This window comes from Schistocerca cancellata, unplaced genomic scaffold (assembly GCF_023864275.1).
Source record: "Schistocerca cancellata isolate TAMUIC-IGC-003103 unplaced genomic scaffold, iqSchCanc2.1 HiC_scaffold_562, whole genome shotgun sequence".
Taxonomy (NCBI): Eukaryota; Metazoa; Arthropoda; class Insecta; order Orthoptera; family Acrididae; genus Schistocerca; species Schistocerca cancellata.
In genome coordinates this window covers 181,428-193,267 of record NW_026046575.1, presented here as the reverse complement: position 1 = coordinate 193,267, position 11,840 = coordinate 181,428, and the positions used below count along the sequence as shown (strand labels likewise).

The window sequence follows — 11,840 nt, the reverse complement described above, 5'->3', positions numbered from 1 at the left end:
GTAGTCGATTTACTTACTACTATCGCTGTTGGAAACCAGTTGATACCACACAGTATTCTAGGGACGATCAGGCAATGAAAATTTAGAATAAGTAAAACAGTATCAAAAGAAGTTGTGTGGTGGAGCAGCACATGCAATTTACGCTTCCTAGATAATCGTTACTGCATAGAATAATTCTTTTGTGTGCGGCGTCTTCAGTATCCGTCTTCTGTAAATTTTACTTGCAGTATATTGTGCAATCTTTTCGTTATGAGTTGGTGCTTGGTTCCCGATGTTCTTTTGTTTAGTGCATTCGCCTTCTCTTAACCCTGAGAAACCACATACCGAAACTGAGGCACTGCCGGCTGTTCATAAGCAGTGTTCGATGAAGTTATTTCGCTTTTTATTCGTTGCCTTTAATATTCTTCTCATCAGTGGTGAGTGCTGCCTGCAGAAAGCGTTTATCTTGCGAATTCACGTAAAAGTTTGTGTTCCCTGTGAGGTCCACTACCTGGGATTAACTTGACTGCTCCAGGCAGGTGGCTCGTTGGTCTAGGGGTTATGATTCCTGCTTTGGGTGCAGGAGGTCCCGGGTTCAAATCCCGGACGAGCCCTGCCATTTTGACCGTGCTGAAGAGTAGGTGGAACTCAGCCCCGGTTGCAGCTCCTCAATGAAGAGTAGACGCCTGTTATAGCACGTGGATATAACAAGAATGCGGCACCAGTAAAGTACGTAGGTGGAATTCGGTAGAAACGCAGACGGTAATTTTGCATGCAACGGAAAACAAGGTTGTCTTTGCGGAATATGTGCACCGTGAGTGGAGATTAAGCTTAATTGTGCGACAGTCTACCCTCATCTTACTAACGACGGCAACAACAAAGGGGTGGTGGCATGTAAGATTGAGAGTGGCCAAGAGTTTCTCATTATTAGTTAGCATCACACTTTGACAGAGCTGTGACAAGGCGAGTAGGGTGAGCTCAGGAAAGCCAGTAGCAAGCGCACTTGAAGTAGCCCTGAAGAACCGGATTATAAATTTTGCCAGCCATAATGGAGCTAGGGGCGTTCCCAGTTACCAAATACCGGTGCAATAAGAGAGCAACAGTATTTGACAGTAAAATGACGCCCTATCCGTCTAGCATACGACATTGCTTGTCTCTGCATACGCGGACGTGAGGTCATCTCGGAAATGAAATCCGAAATATAGATTAAAATTGTTGTGTTCCCGCCCGGGATCGAACCGGGGGACCTTCTGCGTGTAAAGCAGACGTGATAACCGCTACACCACGGAAACGACGGTTCTTTTCGTGTACCACCCGGAGACTCGTAATAGCAACAGTTTTTCTTCTGTGTTAGCAAGGGCATCGGCTACGAGCTCCCTCCGATTCGTGAAGTTCCTATAGTAAAAGACGTCGATGAAAACAATCCAACCGCGACAGACAGGGAGAACGCTGGGTGAGCTGCAGCCCTACAGGGTGAGACCATCAAAGGTGGCGTCATTCACATGCAGTGCGTTTTTCGGAACGGACAGGCTCGTTGGTCTAGGGGTATGATTCCTGCTTCGGGTGCAGGAGGGTCCCGGGTTCAAATCCCGGACGAGCCCTTGCGTTTTGTACAACGGTGTGGTAACAAATCGCATGGCGGCGGCTGTTTCGCGCATTTCCAGGCCTCCAAGTCAGCGCTAAAATCCGACAACCAGTTCTGAAACAGTTTCATGTTTCATTTGAGCCATGTGCACCCTGCTGGTGGAACGTTTGAAGTTGATTTAAGTGGTCACTGCAGAGATCGTAGCAAGTGTCTTGCTGAGTGCGACGAAAACGGGTTTCCGCCCGCAATCGAACCGGGGACCTTCTGCGTGTTAGGCACGGCGCCTGGGCTCGGCGGCAGCTGCTGCTCTTTCTTTCCTTACGAGATACCGTCGATTCGCGCAGTCGTTATTGCAAAAGATGTCACCAAAGGCAATCGCTTCGTTAGCGGCACGGTGCCTGGGCTCGGCGGCAGCTCTACATGGAGGCACCAGCAGCCCAGCCAGGCCGCCGCCGGCACCGGCGCGCCGCAGCGCAAGAAGTCGGCGCCCGCCCTGCAATGCCCCCTGTCGCTGCATATTCCACCCGCCTTATATCCTCCCCATGTCTGACTCACTACCCTAATGACACTGCAGTCGACGTGCTTATTACTATCGCAGTATTCTAGTGTCGAACCGGTATTGCAAATTTGGATTAAGCAAAAATTTATTGTGTGGTCGAGCGACACCCTCGGCTCGCTCTTCCTACATGATCGCTTCTTGCGAGGAATAATTCCTAGCGCGCCGATGGCTTCAGAGTTGGTCTTCTCGAAGTTTTGCTTCCGCACTGCATTCCGCAATCTTTTCGTTATGAGCTTCGGTTTCCCGACTTTCTTGTGTTTAGTGCGTTTGGCTTCTCTAAACCCTTAGCCACCGCTCGGCGAAATTTCCACGCTGTCATATGTCGATCTGCAGAGCTCGATGAAGGCATCGCGGCCATTCCTGAGCTCATGGAACGGCCGAATCTGTAGTTGTTTCCAGATCTCTCCCACACAACAGCCTCCCAGTAGCTTGGATTACAGGAGTACGCCACTACTCCCAGCCGCTGATTCACCTTTGAAAGCAGAATGACATGAGCTACGCGCAGCTCCGTTTTTTTTTTTTTTTTTTTTTTTTTTTTGTGTCTGACCTACTTTGAAAGACTTTGTAGTCGATTTACTTACTACTATCGCTGTTGGAAACCAGTTGATACCACACAGTATTCTAGGGACGATCAGGCAATGAAAATTTAGAATAAGTAAAACAGTAAAAGAAGTTGTGTGGGTGGAGGCAGCACATGCAATTTACGCTTCCTAGATAATCGTTACTGCATAGAATAATTCTTTTGTGTGCGGCGTCTTCAGTATCCGTCTTCTGTAAATTTACTTGCAGTATATTGTGCAATCTTTTCGTTATGAGTTGGTGCTTGGTTTCCCGATGTTCTTTTTGTTTAGTGCATTCGCCTTCTCTTAACCCTGAGAAACCACATACCGAAACTGAGGCACTGCCGGCTGTTCATAAGCAGTGTTCGATGAAGTTATTTCGCTTTTTTATTCGTTGCCTTTAATATTCTTCTCATCAGTGGTGAGTGCTGCCTGCAGAAAGCGTTTATCTTGCGAATTCACGTAAAAGTTTGTGTTCCCTGTGAGGTCCACTACCTGGGATTAACTTGACTGCTCCAGGCAGGTGGCTCGTTGGTCTAGGGGTATGATTCCTGCTTTGGGTGCAGGAGGGTCCCGGGTTCAAATCCCGGACGAGCCCTGCCATTTTGACCGTGCTGAAGAGTAGGTGGAACTCAGCCCCGGTTGCAGCTCCTCAATGAAGAGTAGACGCCTGTTATAGCACGTGGATATAACAAGAATGCGGCACCAGTAAAGTACGTAGGTGGAATTCGGTAGAAACGCAGACGGTAATTTTGCATGCAACGGAAAACAAGGTTGTCTTTGCGGAATATGTGCACCGTGAGTGGAGATTAAGCTTAATTGTGCGACAGTCTACCCTCATCTTACTAACGACGGCAACAACAAAGGGGTGGTGGCATGTAAGATTGAGAGTGGCCAAGAGTTTCTCATTATTAGTTATCATCACACTTTGACAGAGCTGTGACAAGGCGAGTAGGGTGAGCTCAGGAAAGCAGTAGCAAGCGCACTTGAAGTAGCCCTGAAGAACCGGATTATAAATTTTGCCAAGCCATAATGGAGCTAGGGGCGTTCCCAGTTACCAAATACCGGTGCAATAAGAGAGCAACAGTATTTGACAGTAAAATGACGCCCTATCCGTCTAGCATACGACATTGCTTGTCTCTGCATACGCGGACGTGGAGGGTCATCTCGGAAATGAAATCCGAAATATAGATTAAAATTGTTGTGTTCCCGCCCGGGATCGAACCGGGGACCTTCTGCGTGTAAAGCAGACGTGATAACCGCTACACCACGGAAACGACGGTTCTTTTCGTGTACCACCCGGAGACTCGTAATAGCAACAGTTTTTCTTCTGTGTTAGCAAGGGCATCGGCTACGAGCTCCCTCCGATTCGTGAAGTTCCTATAGTAAAAGACGTCGATGAAAACAATCCAACCGCGACAGACAGGGAGAACGCTGGGTGAGCTGCAGCCCTACAGGGTGAGACCATCAAAGGTGGCGTCATTCACATGCAGTGCGTTTTCGGAACGGACAGGCTCGTTGGTCTAGGGGTATGATTCCTGCTTCGGGTGCAGGAGGTCCCGGGTTCAAATCCCGGACGAGCCCTTGCGTTTTGTACAACGGTGTGGTAACAAATCGCATGCGGCGGCTGTTTCGCGCATTTCCAGGCCTCCAAGTCAGCGCTAAAATCCGACAACCAGTTCTGAAACAGTTTCATGTTTCATTTGAGCCATGTGCACCCTGCTGGTGGAACGTTTGAAGTTGATTTAAGTGGGTCACTGCAGAGATCGTAGCACGTGTCTTGCTGAGTGCGACGAAAACGGGTTTCCGCCCGCAATCGAACCGGGGACCTTCTGCGTGTTAGGCACGGCGCCTGGCTCGGCGGCAGCTGCTGCTCTTTCTTTCCTTACGAGATACCGTCGATTCGCGCAGTCGTTATTGCAAAAGATGTCACCAAGGCAATCGCTTCGTTAGCGGCACGGTGCCTGGGCTCGGCGGCAGCTCTACATGGAGGCACCAGCAGCCCAGCCAGGCCTGCCGCCGGCACCGGCGCGCCGCAGCGCAAGAAGTCGGCGCCCGCCCTGCAATGCCCCCTGTCGCTGCATATTCCACCCGCCTTATATCCTCCCCATGTCTGACTCACTACCCTAAATGACACTGCAGTCGACGTGCTTATTACTATCGCAGTATTCTAGTGTCGCACCGGTATTGCAAATTTGGATTAAGCAAAAATTTATTGTGTGGTCGAGCGACACCCTCGGCTCGCTCTTCCTACATGATCGCTTCTTGCGAGGAATAATTCCTAGCGCGCCGATGGCTTCAGAGTTGGTCTTCTCGAAGTTTTGCTTCCGCACTGCATTCCGCAATCTTTTCGTTATGAGCTTCGGTTTCCGACTTTCTTGTGTTTAGTGCGTTTGGCTTCTCTAAACCCTTAGCCACCGCTCGGCGAAATTTCCACGCTGTCATATGTCGATCTGCAGAGCTCGATGAAGGCATCGCGGCCATTCCTGAGCTCATGGAACGGCCGAATCTGTAGTTGTTTCCAGATCTCTCCCACACAACAGCCTCCCAGTAGCTTGGATTACAGGAGTACGCCACTACTCCCAGCCGCTGATTCACCTTTGAAAGCAGAATGACATGAGCTACGCGCAGCTCCGTTTTTTTTTTTTTTTTTTTTTTTTTTGGTGTCTGACCTACTTTGAAAGACTTTGTAGTCGATTTACTTACTACTATCGCTGTTGGAAACCAGTTGATACCACACAGTATTCTAGGGACGATCAGGCAATGAAAATTTAGAATAAGTAAAACAGTATCAAAAGAAGTTGTGTGGTGGAGCAGCACATGCAATTTACGCTTCCTAGATAATCGTTACTGCATAGAATAATTCTTTTGTGTGCGGCGTCTTCAGTATCCGTCTTCTGTAAATTTTACTTGCAGTATATTGTGCAATCTTTTCGTTATGAGTTGGTGCTTGGTTTCCCGATGTTCTTTTGTTTAGTGCATTCGCCTTCTCTTAACCCTGAGAAACCACATACCGAAACTGAGGCACTGCCGGCTGTTCATAAGCAGTGTTCGATGAAGTTATTTCGCTTTTTATTCGTTGCCTTTAATATTCTTCTCATCAGTGGTGAGTGCTGCCTGCAGAAAGCGTTTATCTTGCGAATTCACGTAAAAGTTTGTGTTCCCTGTGAGGTCCACTACCTGGGATTAACTTGACTGCTCCAGGCAGGTGGCTCGTTGGTCTAGGGGTATGATTCCTGCTTTGGGTGCAGGAGGTCCCGGGTTCAAATCCCGGACGAGCCCTGCCATTTTGACCGTGCTGAAGAGTAGGTGGAACTCAGCCCCGGTTGCAGCTCCTCAATGAAGAGTAGACGCCTGTTATAGCACGTGGATATAACAAGAATGCGGCACCAGTAAAGTACGTAGGTGGAATTCGGTAGAAACGCAGACGGTAATTTTGCATGCAACGGAAAACAAGGTTGTCTTTGCGGAATATGTGCACCGTGAGTGGAGATTAAGCTTAATTGTGCGACAGTCTACCCTCATCTTACTAACGACGGCAACAACAAAGGGGTGGTGGCATGTAAGATTGAGAGTGGCCAAGAGTTTCTCATTATTAGTTAGCATCACACTTTGACAGAGCTGTGACAAGGCGAGTAGGGTGAGCTCAGGAAAGCCAGTAGCAAGCGCACTTGAAGTAGCCCTGAAGAACCGGATTATAAATTTTGCCAGCCATAATGGAGCTAGGGGCGTTCCCAGTTACCAAATACCGGTGCAATAAGAGAGCAACAGTATTTGACAGTAAAATGACGCCCTATCCGTCTAGCATACGACATTGCTTGTCTCTGCATACGCGGACGTGAGGTCATCTCGGAAATGAAATCCGAAATATAGATTAAAATTGTTGTGTTCCCGCCCGGGATCGAACCGGGGACCTTCTGCGTGTAAAGCAGACGTGATAACCGCTACACCACGGAAACGACGGTTCTTTTCGTGTACCACCCGGAGACTCGTAATAGCAACAGTTTTTCTTCTGTGTTAGCAAGGGCATCGGCTACGAGCTCCCTCCGATTCGTGAAGTTCCTATAGTAAAAGACGTCGATGAAAACAATCCAACCGCGACAGACAGGGAGAACGCTGGGTGAGCTGCAGCCCTACAGGGTGAGACCATCAAAGGTGGCGTCATTCACATGCAGTGCGTTTTCGGAACGGACAGGCTCGTTGGTCTAGGGGTATGATTCCTGCTTCGGGTGCAGGAGGTCCCGGGTTCAAATCCCGGACGAGCCCTTGCGTTTTGTACAACGGTGTGGTAACAAATCGCATGGCGGCGGCTGTTTCGCGCATTTCCAGGCCTCCAAGTCAGCGCTAAAATCCGACAACCAGTTCTGAAACAGTTTCATGTTTCATTTGAGCCATGTGCACCCTGCTGGTGGAACGTTTGAAGTTGATTTAAGTGGTCACTGCAGAGATCGTAGCAAGTGTCTTGCTGAGTGCGACGAAAACGGGTTTCCGCCCGCAATCGAACCGGGGACCTTCTGCGTGTTAGGCACGGCGCCTGGGCTCGGCGGCAGCTGCTGCTCTTTCTTTCCTTACGAGATACCGTCGATTCGCGCAGTCGTTATTGCAAAAGATGTCACCAAAGGCAATCGCTTCGTTAGCGGCACGGTGCCTGGGCTCGGCGGCAGCTCTACATGGAGGCACCAGCAGCCCAGCCAGGCCGCCGCCGGCACCGGCGCGCCGCAGCGCAAGAAGTCGGCGCCCGCCCTGCAATGCCCCCTGTCGCTGCATATTCCACCCGCCTTATATCCTCCCCATGTCTGACTCACTACCCTAAATGACACTGCAGTCGACGTGCTTATTACTATCGCAGTATTCTAGTGTCGAACCGGTATTGCAAATTTGGATTAAGCAAAAATTTATTGTGTGGTCGAGCGACACCCTCGGCTCGCTCTTCCTACATGATCGCTTCTTGCGAGGAATAATTCCTAGCGCGCCGATGGCTTCAGAGTTGGTCTTCTCGAAGTTTTGCTTCCGCACTGCATTCCGCAATCTTTTCGTTATGAGCTTCGGTTTCCCGACTTTCTTGTGTTTAGTGCGTTTGGCTTCTCTAAACCCTTAGCCACCGCTCGGCGAAATTTCCACGCTGTCATATGTCGATCTGCAGAGCTCGATGAAGGCATCGCGGCCATTCCTGAGCTCATGGAACGGCCGAATCTGTAGTTGTTTCCAGATCTCTCCCACACAACAGCCTCCCAGTAGCTTGGATTACAGGAGTACGCCACTACTCCCAGCCGCTGATTCACCTTTGAAAGCAGAATGACATGAGCTACGCGCAGCTCCGTTTTTTTTTTTTTTTTTTTTTTTTTTGGTGTCTGACCTACTTTGAAAGACTTTGTAGTCGATTTACTTACTACTATCGCTGTTGGAAACCAGTTGATACCACACAGTATTCTAGGGACGATCAGGCAATGAAAATTTAGAATAAGTAAAACAGTATCAAAAGAAGTTGTGTGGTGGAGCAGCACATGCAATTTACGCTTCCTAGATAATCGTTACTGCATAGAATAATTCTTTTGTGTGCGGCGTCTTCAGTATCCGTCTTCTGTAAATTTTACTTGCAGTATATTGTGCAATCTTTTCGTTATGAGTTGGTGCTTGGTTTCCCGATGTTCTTTTGTTTAGTGCATTCGCCTTCTCTTAACCCTGAGAAACCACATACCGAAACTGAGGCACTGCCGGCTGTTCATAAGCAGTGTTCGATGAAGTTATTTCGCTTTTTATTCGTTGCCTTTAATATTCTTCTCATCAGTGGTGAGTGCTGCCTGCAGAAAGCGTTTATCTTGCGAATTCACGTAAAAGTTTGTGTTCCCTGTGAGGTCCACTACCTGGGATTAACTTGACTGCTCCAGGCAGGTGGCTCGTTGGTCTAGGGGTATGATTCCTGCTTTGGGTGCAGGAGGTCCCGGGTTCAAATCCCGGACGAGCCCTGCCATTTTGACCGTGCTGAAGAGTAGGTGGAACTCAGCCCCGGTTGCAGCTCCTCAATGAAGAGTAGACGCCTGTTATAGCACGTGGATATAACAAGAATGCGGCACCAGTAAAGTACGTAGGTGGAATTCGGTAGAAACGCAGACGGTAATTTTGCATGCAACGGAAAACAAGGTTGTCTTTGCGGAATATGTGCACCGTGAGTGGAGATTAAGCTTAATTGTGCGACAGTCTACCCTCATCTTACTAACGACGGCAACAACAAAGGGGTGGTGGCATGTAAGATTGAGAGTGGCCAAGAGTTTCTCATTATTAGTTAGCATCACACTTTGACAGAGCTGTGACAAGGCGAGTAGGGTGAGCTCAGGAAAGCCAGTAGCAAGCGCACTTGAAGTAGCCCTGAAGAACCGGATTATAAATTTTGCCAGCCATAATGGAGCTAGGGGCGTTCCCAGTTACCAAATACCGGTGCAATAAGAGAGCAACAGTATTTGACAGTAAAATGACGCCCTATCCGTCTAGCATACGACATTGCTTGTCTCTGCATACGCGGACGTGAGGTCATCTCGGAAATGAAATCCGAAATATAGATTAAAATTGTTGTGTTCCCGCCCGGGATCGAACCGGGGACCTTCTGCGTGTAAAGCAGACGTGATAACCGCTACACCACGGAAACGACGGTTCTTTTCGTGTACCACCCGGAGACTCGTAATAGCAACAGTTTTTCTTCTGTGTTAGCAAGGGCATCGGCTACGAGCTCCCTCCGATTCGTGAAGTTCCTATAGTAAAAGACGTCGATGAAAACAATCCAACCGCGACAGACAGGGAGAACGCTGGGTGAGCTGCAGCCCTACAGGGTGAGACCATCAAAGGTGGCGTCATTCACATGCAGTGCGTTTTCGGAACGGACAGGCTCGTTGGTCTAGGGGTATGATTCCTGCTTCGGGTGCAGGAGGTCCCGGGTTCAAATCCCGGACGAGCCCTTGCGTTTTGTACAACGGTGTGGTAACAAATCGCATGGCGGCGGCTGTTTCGCGCATTTCCAGGCCTCCAAGTCAGCGCTAAAATCCGACAACCAGTTCTGAAACAGTTTCATGTTTCATTTGAGCCATGTGCACCCTGCTGGTGGAACGTTTGAAGTTGATTTAAGTGGTCACTGCAGAGATCGTAGCAAGTGTCTTGCTGAGTGCGACGAAAACGGGTTTCCGCCCGCAATCGAACCGGGGACCTTCTGCGTGTTAGGCACGGCGCCTGGGCTCGGCGGCAGCTGCTGCTCTTTCTTTCCTTACGAGATACCGTCGATTCGCGCAGTCGTTATTGCAAAAGATGTCACCAAAGGCAATCGCTTCGTTAGCGGCACGGTGCCTGGGCTCGGCGGCAGCTCTACATGGAGGCACCAGCAGCCCAGCCAGGCCGCCGCCGGCACCGGCGCGCCGCAGCGCAAGAAGTCGGCGCCCGCCCTGCAATGCCCCCTGTCGCTGCATATTCCACCCGCCTTATATCCTCCCCATGTCTGACTCACTACCCTAAATGACACTGCAGTCGACGTGCTTATTACTATCGCAGTATTCTAGTGTCGAACCGGTATTGCAAATTTGGATTAAGCAAAAATTTATTGTGTGGTCGAGCGACACCCTCGGCTCGCTCTTCCTACATGATCGCTTCTTGCGAGGAATAATTCCTAGCGCGCCGATGGCTTCAGAGTTGGTCTTCTCGAAGTTTTGCTTCCGCACTGCATTCCGCAATCTTTTCGTTATGAGCTTCGGTTTCCCGACTTTCTTGTGTTTAGTGCGTTTGGCTTCTCTAAACCCTTAGCCACCGCTCGGCGAAATTTCCACGCTGTCATATGTCGATCTGCAGAGCTCGATGAAGGCATCGCGGCCATTCCTGAGCTCATGGAACGGCCGAATCTGTAGTTGTTTCCAGATCTCTCCCACACAACAGCCTCCCAGTAGCTTGGATTACAGGAGTACGCCACTACTCCCAGCCGCTGATTCACCTTTGAAAGCAGAATGACATGAGCTACGCGCAGCTCCGTTTTTTTTTTTTTTTTTTTTTTTTTTTGGTGTCTGACCTACTTTGAAAGACTTTGTAGTCGATTTACTTACTACTATCGCTGTTGGAAACCAGTTGATACCACACAGTATTCTAGGGACGATCAGGCAATGAAAATTTAGAATAAGTAAAACAGTATCAAAAGAAGTTGTGTGGTGGAGCAGCACATGCAATTTACGCTTCCTAGATAATCGTTACTGCATAGAATAATTCTTTTGTGTGCGGCGTCTTCAGTATCCGTCTTCTGTAAATTTTACTTGCAGTATATTGTGCAATCTTTTCGTTATGAGTTGGTGCTTGGTTTCCCGATGTTCTTTTGTTTAGTGCATTCGCCTTCTCTTAACCCTGAGAAACCACATACCGAAACTGAGGCACTGCCGGCTGTTCATAAGCAGTGTTCGATGAAGTTATTTCGCTTTTTATTCGTTGCCTTTAATATTCTTCTCATCAGTGGTGAGTGCTGCCTGCAGAAAGCGTTTATCTTGCGAATTCACGTAAAAGTTTGTGTTCCCTGTGAGGTCCACTACCTGGGATTAACTTGACTGCTCCAGGCAGGTGGCTCGTTGGTCTAGGGGTATGATTCCTGCTTTGGGTGCAGGAGGTCCCGGGTTCAAATCCCGGACGAGCCCTGCCATTTTGACCGTGCTGAAGAGTAGGTGGAACTCAGCCCCGGTTGCAGCTCCTCAATGAAGAGTAGACGCCTGTTATAGCACGTGGATATAACAAGAATGCGGCACCAGTAAAGTACGTAGGTGGAATTCGGTAGAAACGCAGACGGTAATTTTGCATGCAACGGAAAACAAGGTTGTCTTTGCGGAATATGTGCACCGTGAGTGGAGATTAAGCTTAATTGTGCGACAGTCTACCCTCATCTTACTAACGACGGCAACAACAAAGGGGTGGTGGCATGTAAGATTGAGAGTGGCCAAGAGTTTCTCATTATTAGTTAGCATCACACTTTGACAGAGCTGTGACAAGGCGAGTAGGGTGAGCTCAGGAAAGCCAGTAGCAAGCGCACTTGAAGTAGCCCTGAAGAACCGGATTATAAATTTTGCCAGCCATAATGGAGCTAGGGGCGTTCCCAGTTACCAAATACCGGTGCAATAAGAGAGCAACAGTATTTGACAGTAAAATG

General features: G+C 49.0%; 13 non-coding genes across 13 annotated transcripts; 9 read left to right on the top strand and 4 right to left on the bottom strand.

Annotated features, from left to right (window-relative positions):
• The first annotated feature begins 520 nt into the window (after positions 1–520).
• Trnap-ugg (transfer RNA proline (anticodon UGG)) lies at positions 521–593 on the top strand. The gene has a single exon. It is a non-coding gene; the product is annotated as a tRNA-Pro (tRNA).
• Positions 594–1,197: 604 nt separating this feature from the next.
• Positions 1,198–1,271, bottom strand: Trnav-uac (transfer RNA valine (anticodon UAC)). Its single transcript has one exon. It is a non-coding gene; the product is annotated as a tRNA-Val (tRNA).
• A 236-nt stretch (positions 1,272–1,507) lies between these two features.
• Positions 1,508–1,580, top strand: Trnap-cgg (transfer RNA proline (anticodon CGG)). Its single transcript has one exon. It is a non-coding gene; the product is annotated as a tRNA-Pro (tRNA).
• Positions 1,581–3,208: 1,628 nt separating this feature from the next.
• Positions 3,209–3,281, top strand: Trnap-ugg (transfer RNA proline (anticodon UGG)). Its single transcript has one exon. It is a non-coding gene; the product is annotated as a tRNA-Pro (tRNA).
• A 606-nt stretch (positions 3,282–3,887) lies between these two features.
• Positions 3,888–3,960, bottom strand: Trnav-uac (transfer RNA valine (anticodon UAC)). Its single transcript has one exon. It is a non-coding gene; the product is annotated as a tRNA-Val (tRNA).
• Positions 3,961–4,195: 235 nt separating this feature from the next.
• Trnap-cgg (transfer RNA proline (anticodon CGG)) lies at positions 4,196–4,267 on the top strand. The gene has a single exon. It is a non-coding gene; the product is annotated as a tRNA-Pro (tRNA).
• A 1,626-nt stretch (positions 4,268–5,893) lies between these two features.
• On the top strand, positions 5,894–5,965 carry Trnap-ugg (transfer RNA proline (anticodon UGG)). Its single transcript has one exon. It is a non-coding gene; the product is annotated as a tRNA-Pro (tRNA).
• Positions 5,966–6,569: 604 nt separating this feature from the next.
• On the bottom strand, positions 6,570–6,642 carry Trnav-uac (transfer RNA valine (anticodon UAC)). Its single transcript has one exon. It is a non-coding gene; the product is annotated as a tRNA-Val (tRNA).
• A 235-nt stretch (positions 6,643–6,877) lies between these two features.
• Trnap-cgg (transfer RNA proline (anticodon CGG)) lies at positions 6,878–6,949 on the top strand. Its single transcript has one exon. It is a non-coding gene; the product is annotated as a tRNA-Pro (tRNA).
• Positions 6,950–8,577: 1,628 nt separating this feature from the next.
• On the top strand, positions 8,578–8,649 carry Trnap-ugg (transfer RNA proline (anticodon UGG)). Its single transcript has one exon. It is a non-coding gene; the product is annotated as a tRNA-Pro (tRNA).
• A 604-nt stretch (positions 8,650–9,253) lies between these two features.
• Trnav-uac (transfer RNA valine (anticodon UAC)) lies at positions 9,254–9,326 on the bottom strand. The gene has a single exon. It is a non-coding gene; the product is annotated as a tRNA-Val (tRNA).
• Positions 9,327–9,561: 235 nt separating this feature from the next.
• Positions 9,562–9,633, top strand: Trnap-cgg (transfer RNA proline (anticodon CGG)). Its single transcript has one exon. It is a non-coding gene; the product is annotated as a tRNA-Pro (tRNA).
• A 1,629-nt stretch (positions 9,634–11,262) lies between these two features.
• Trnap-ugg (transfer RNA proline (anticodon UGG)) lies at positions 11,263–11,334 on the top strand. The gene has a single exon. It is a non-coding gene; the product is annotated as a tRNA-Pro (tRNA).
• The last annotated feature ends 506 nt before the right edge of the window (positions 11,335–11,840 follow it).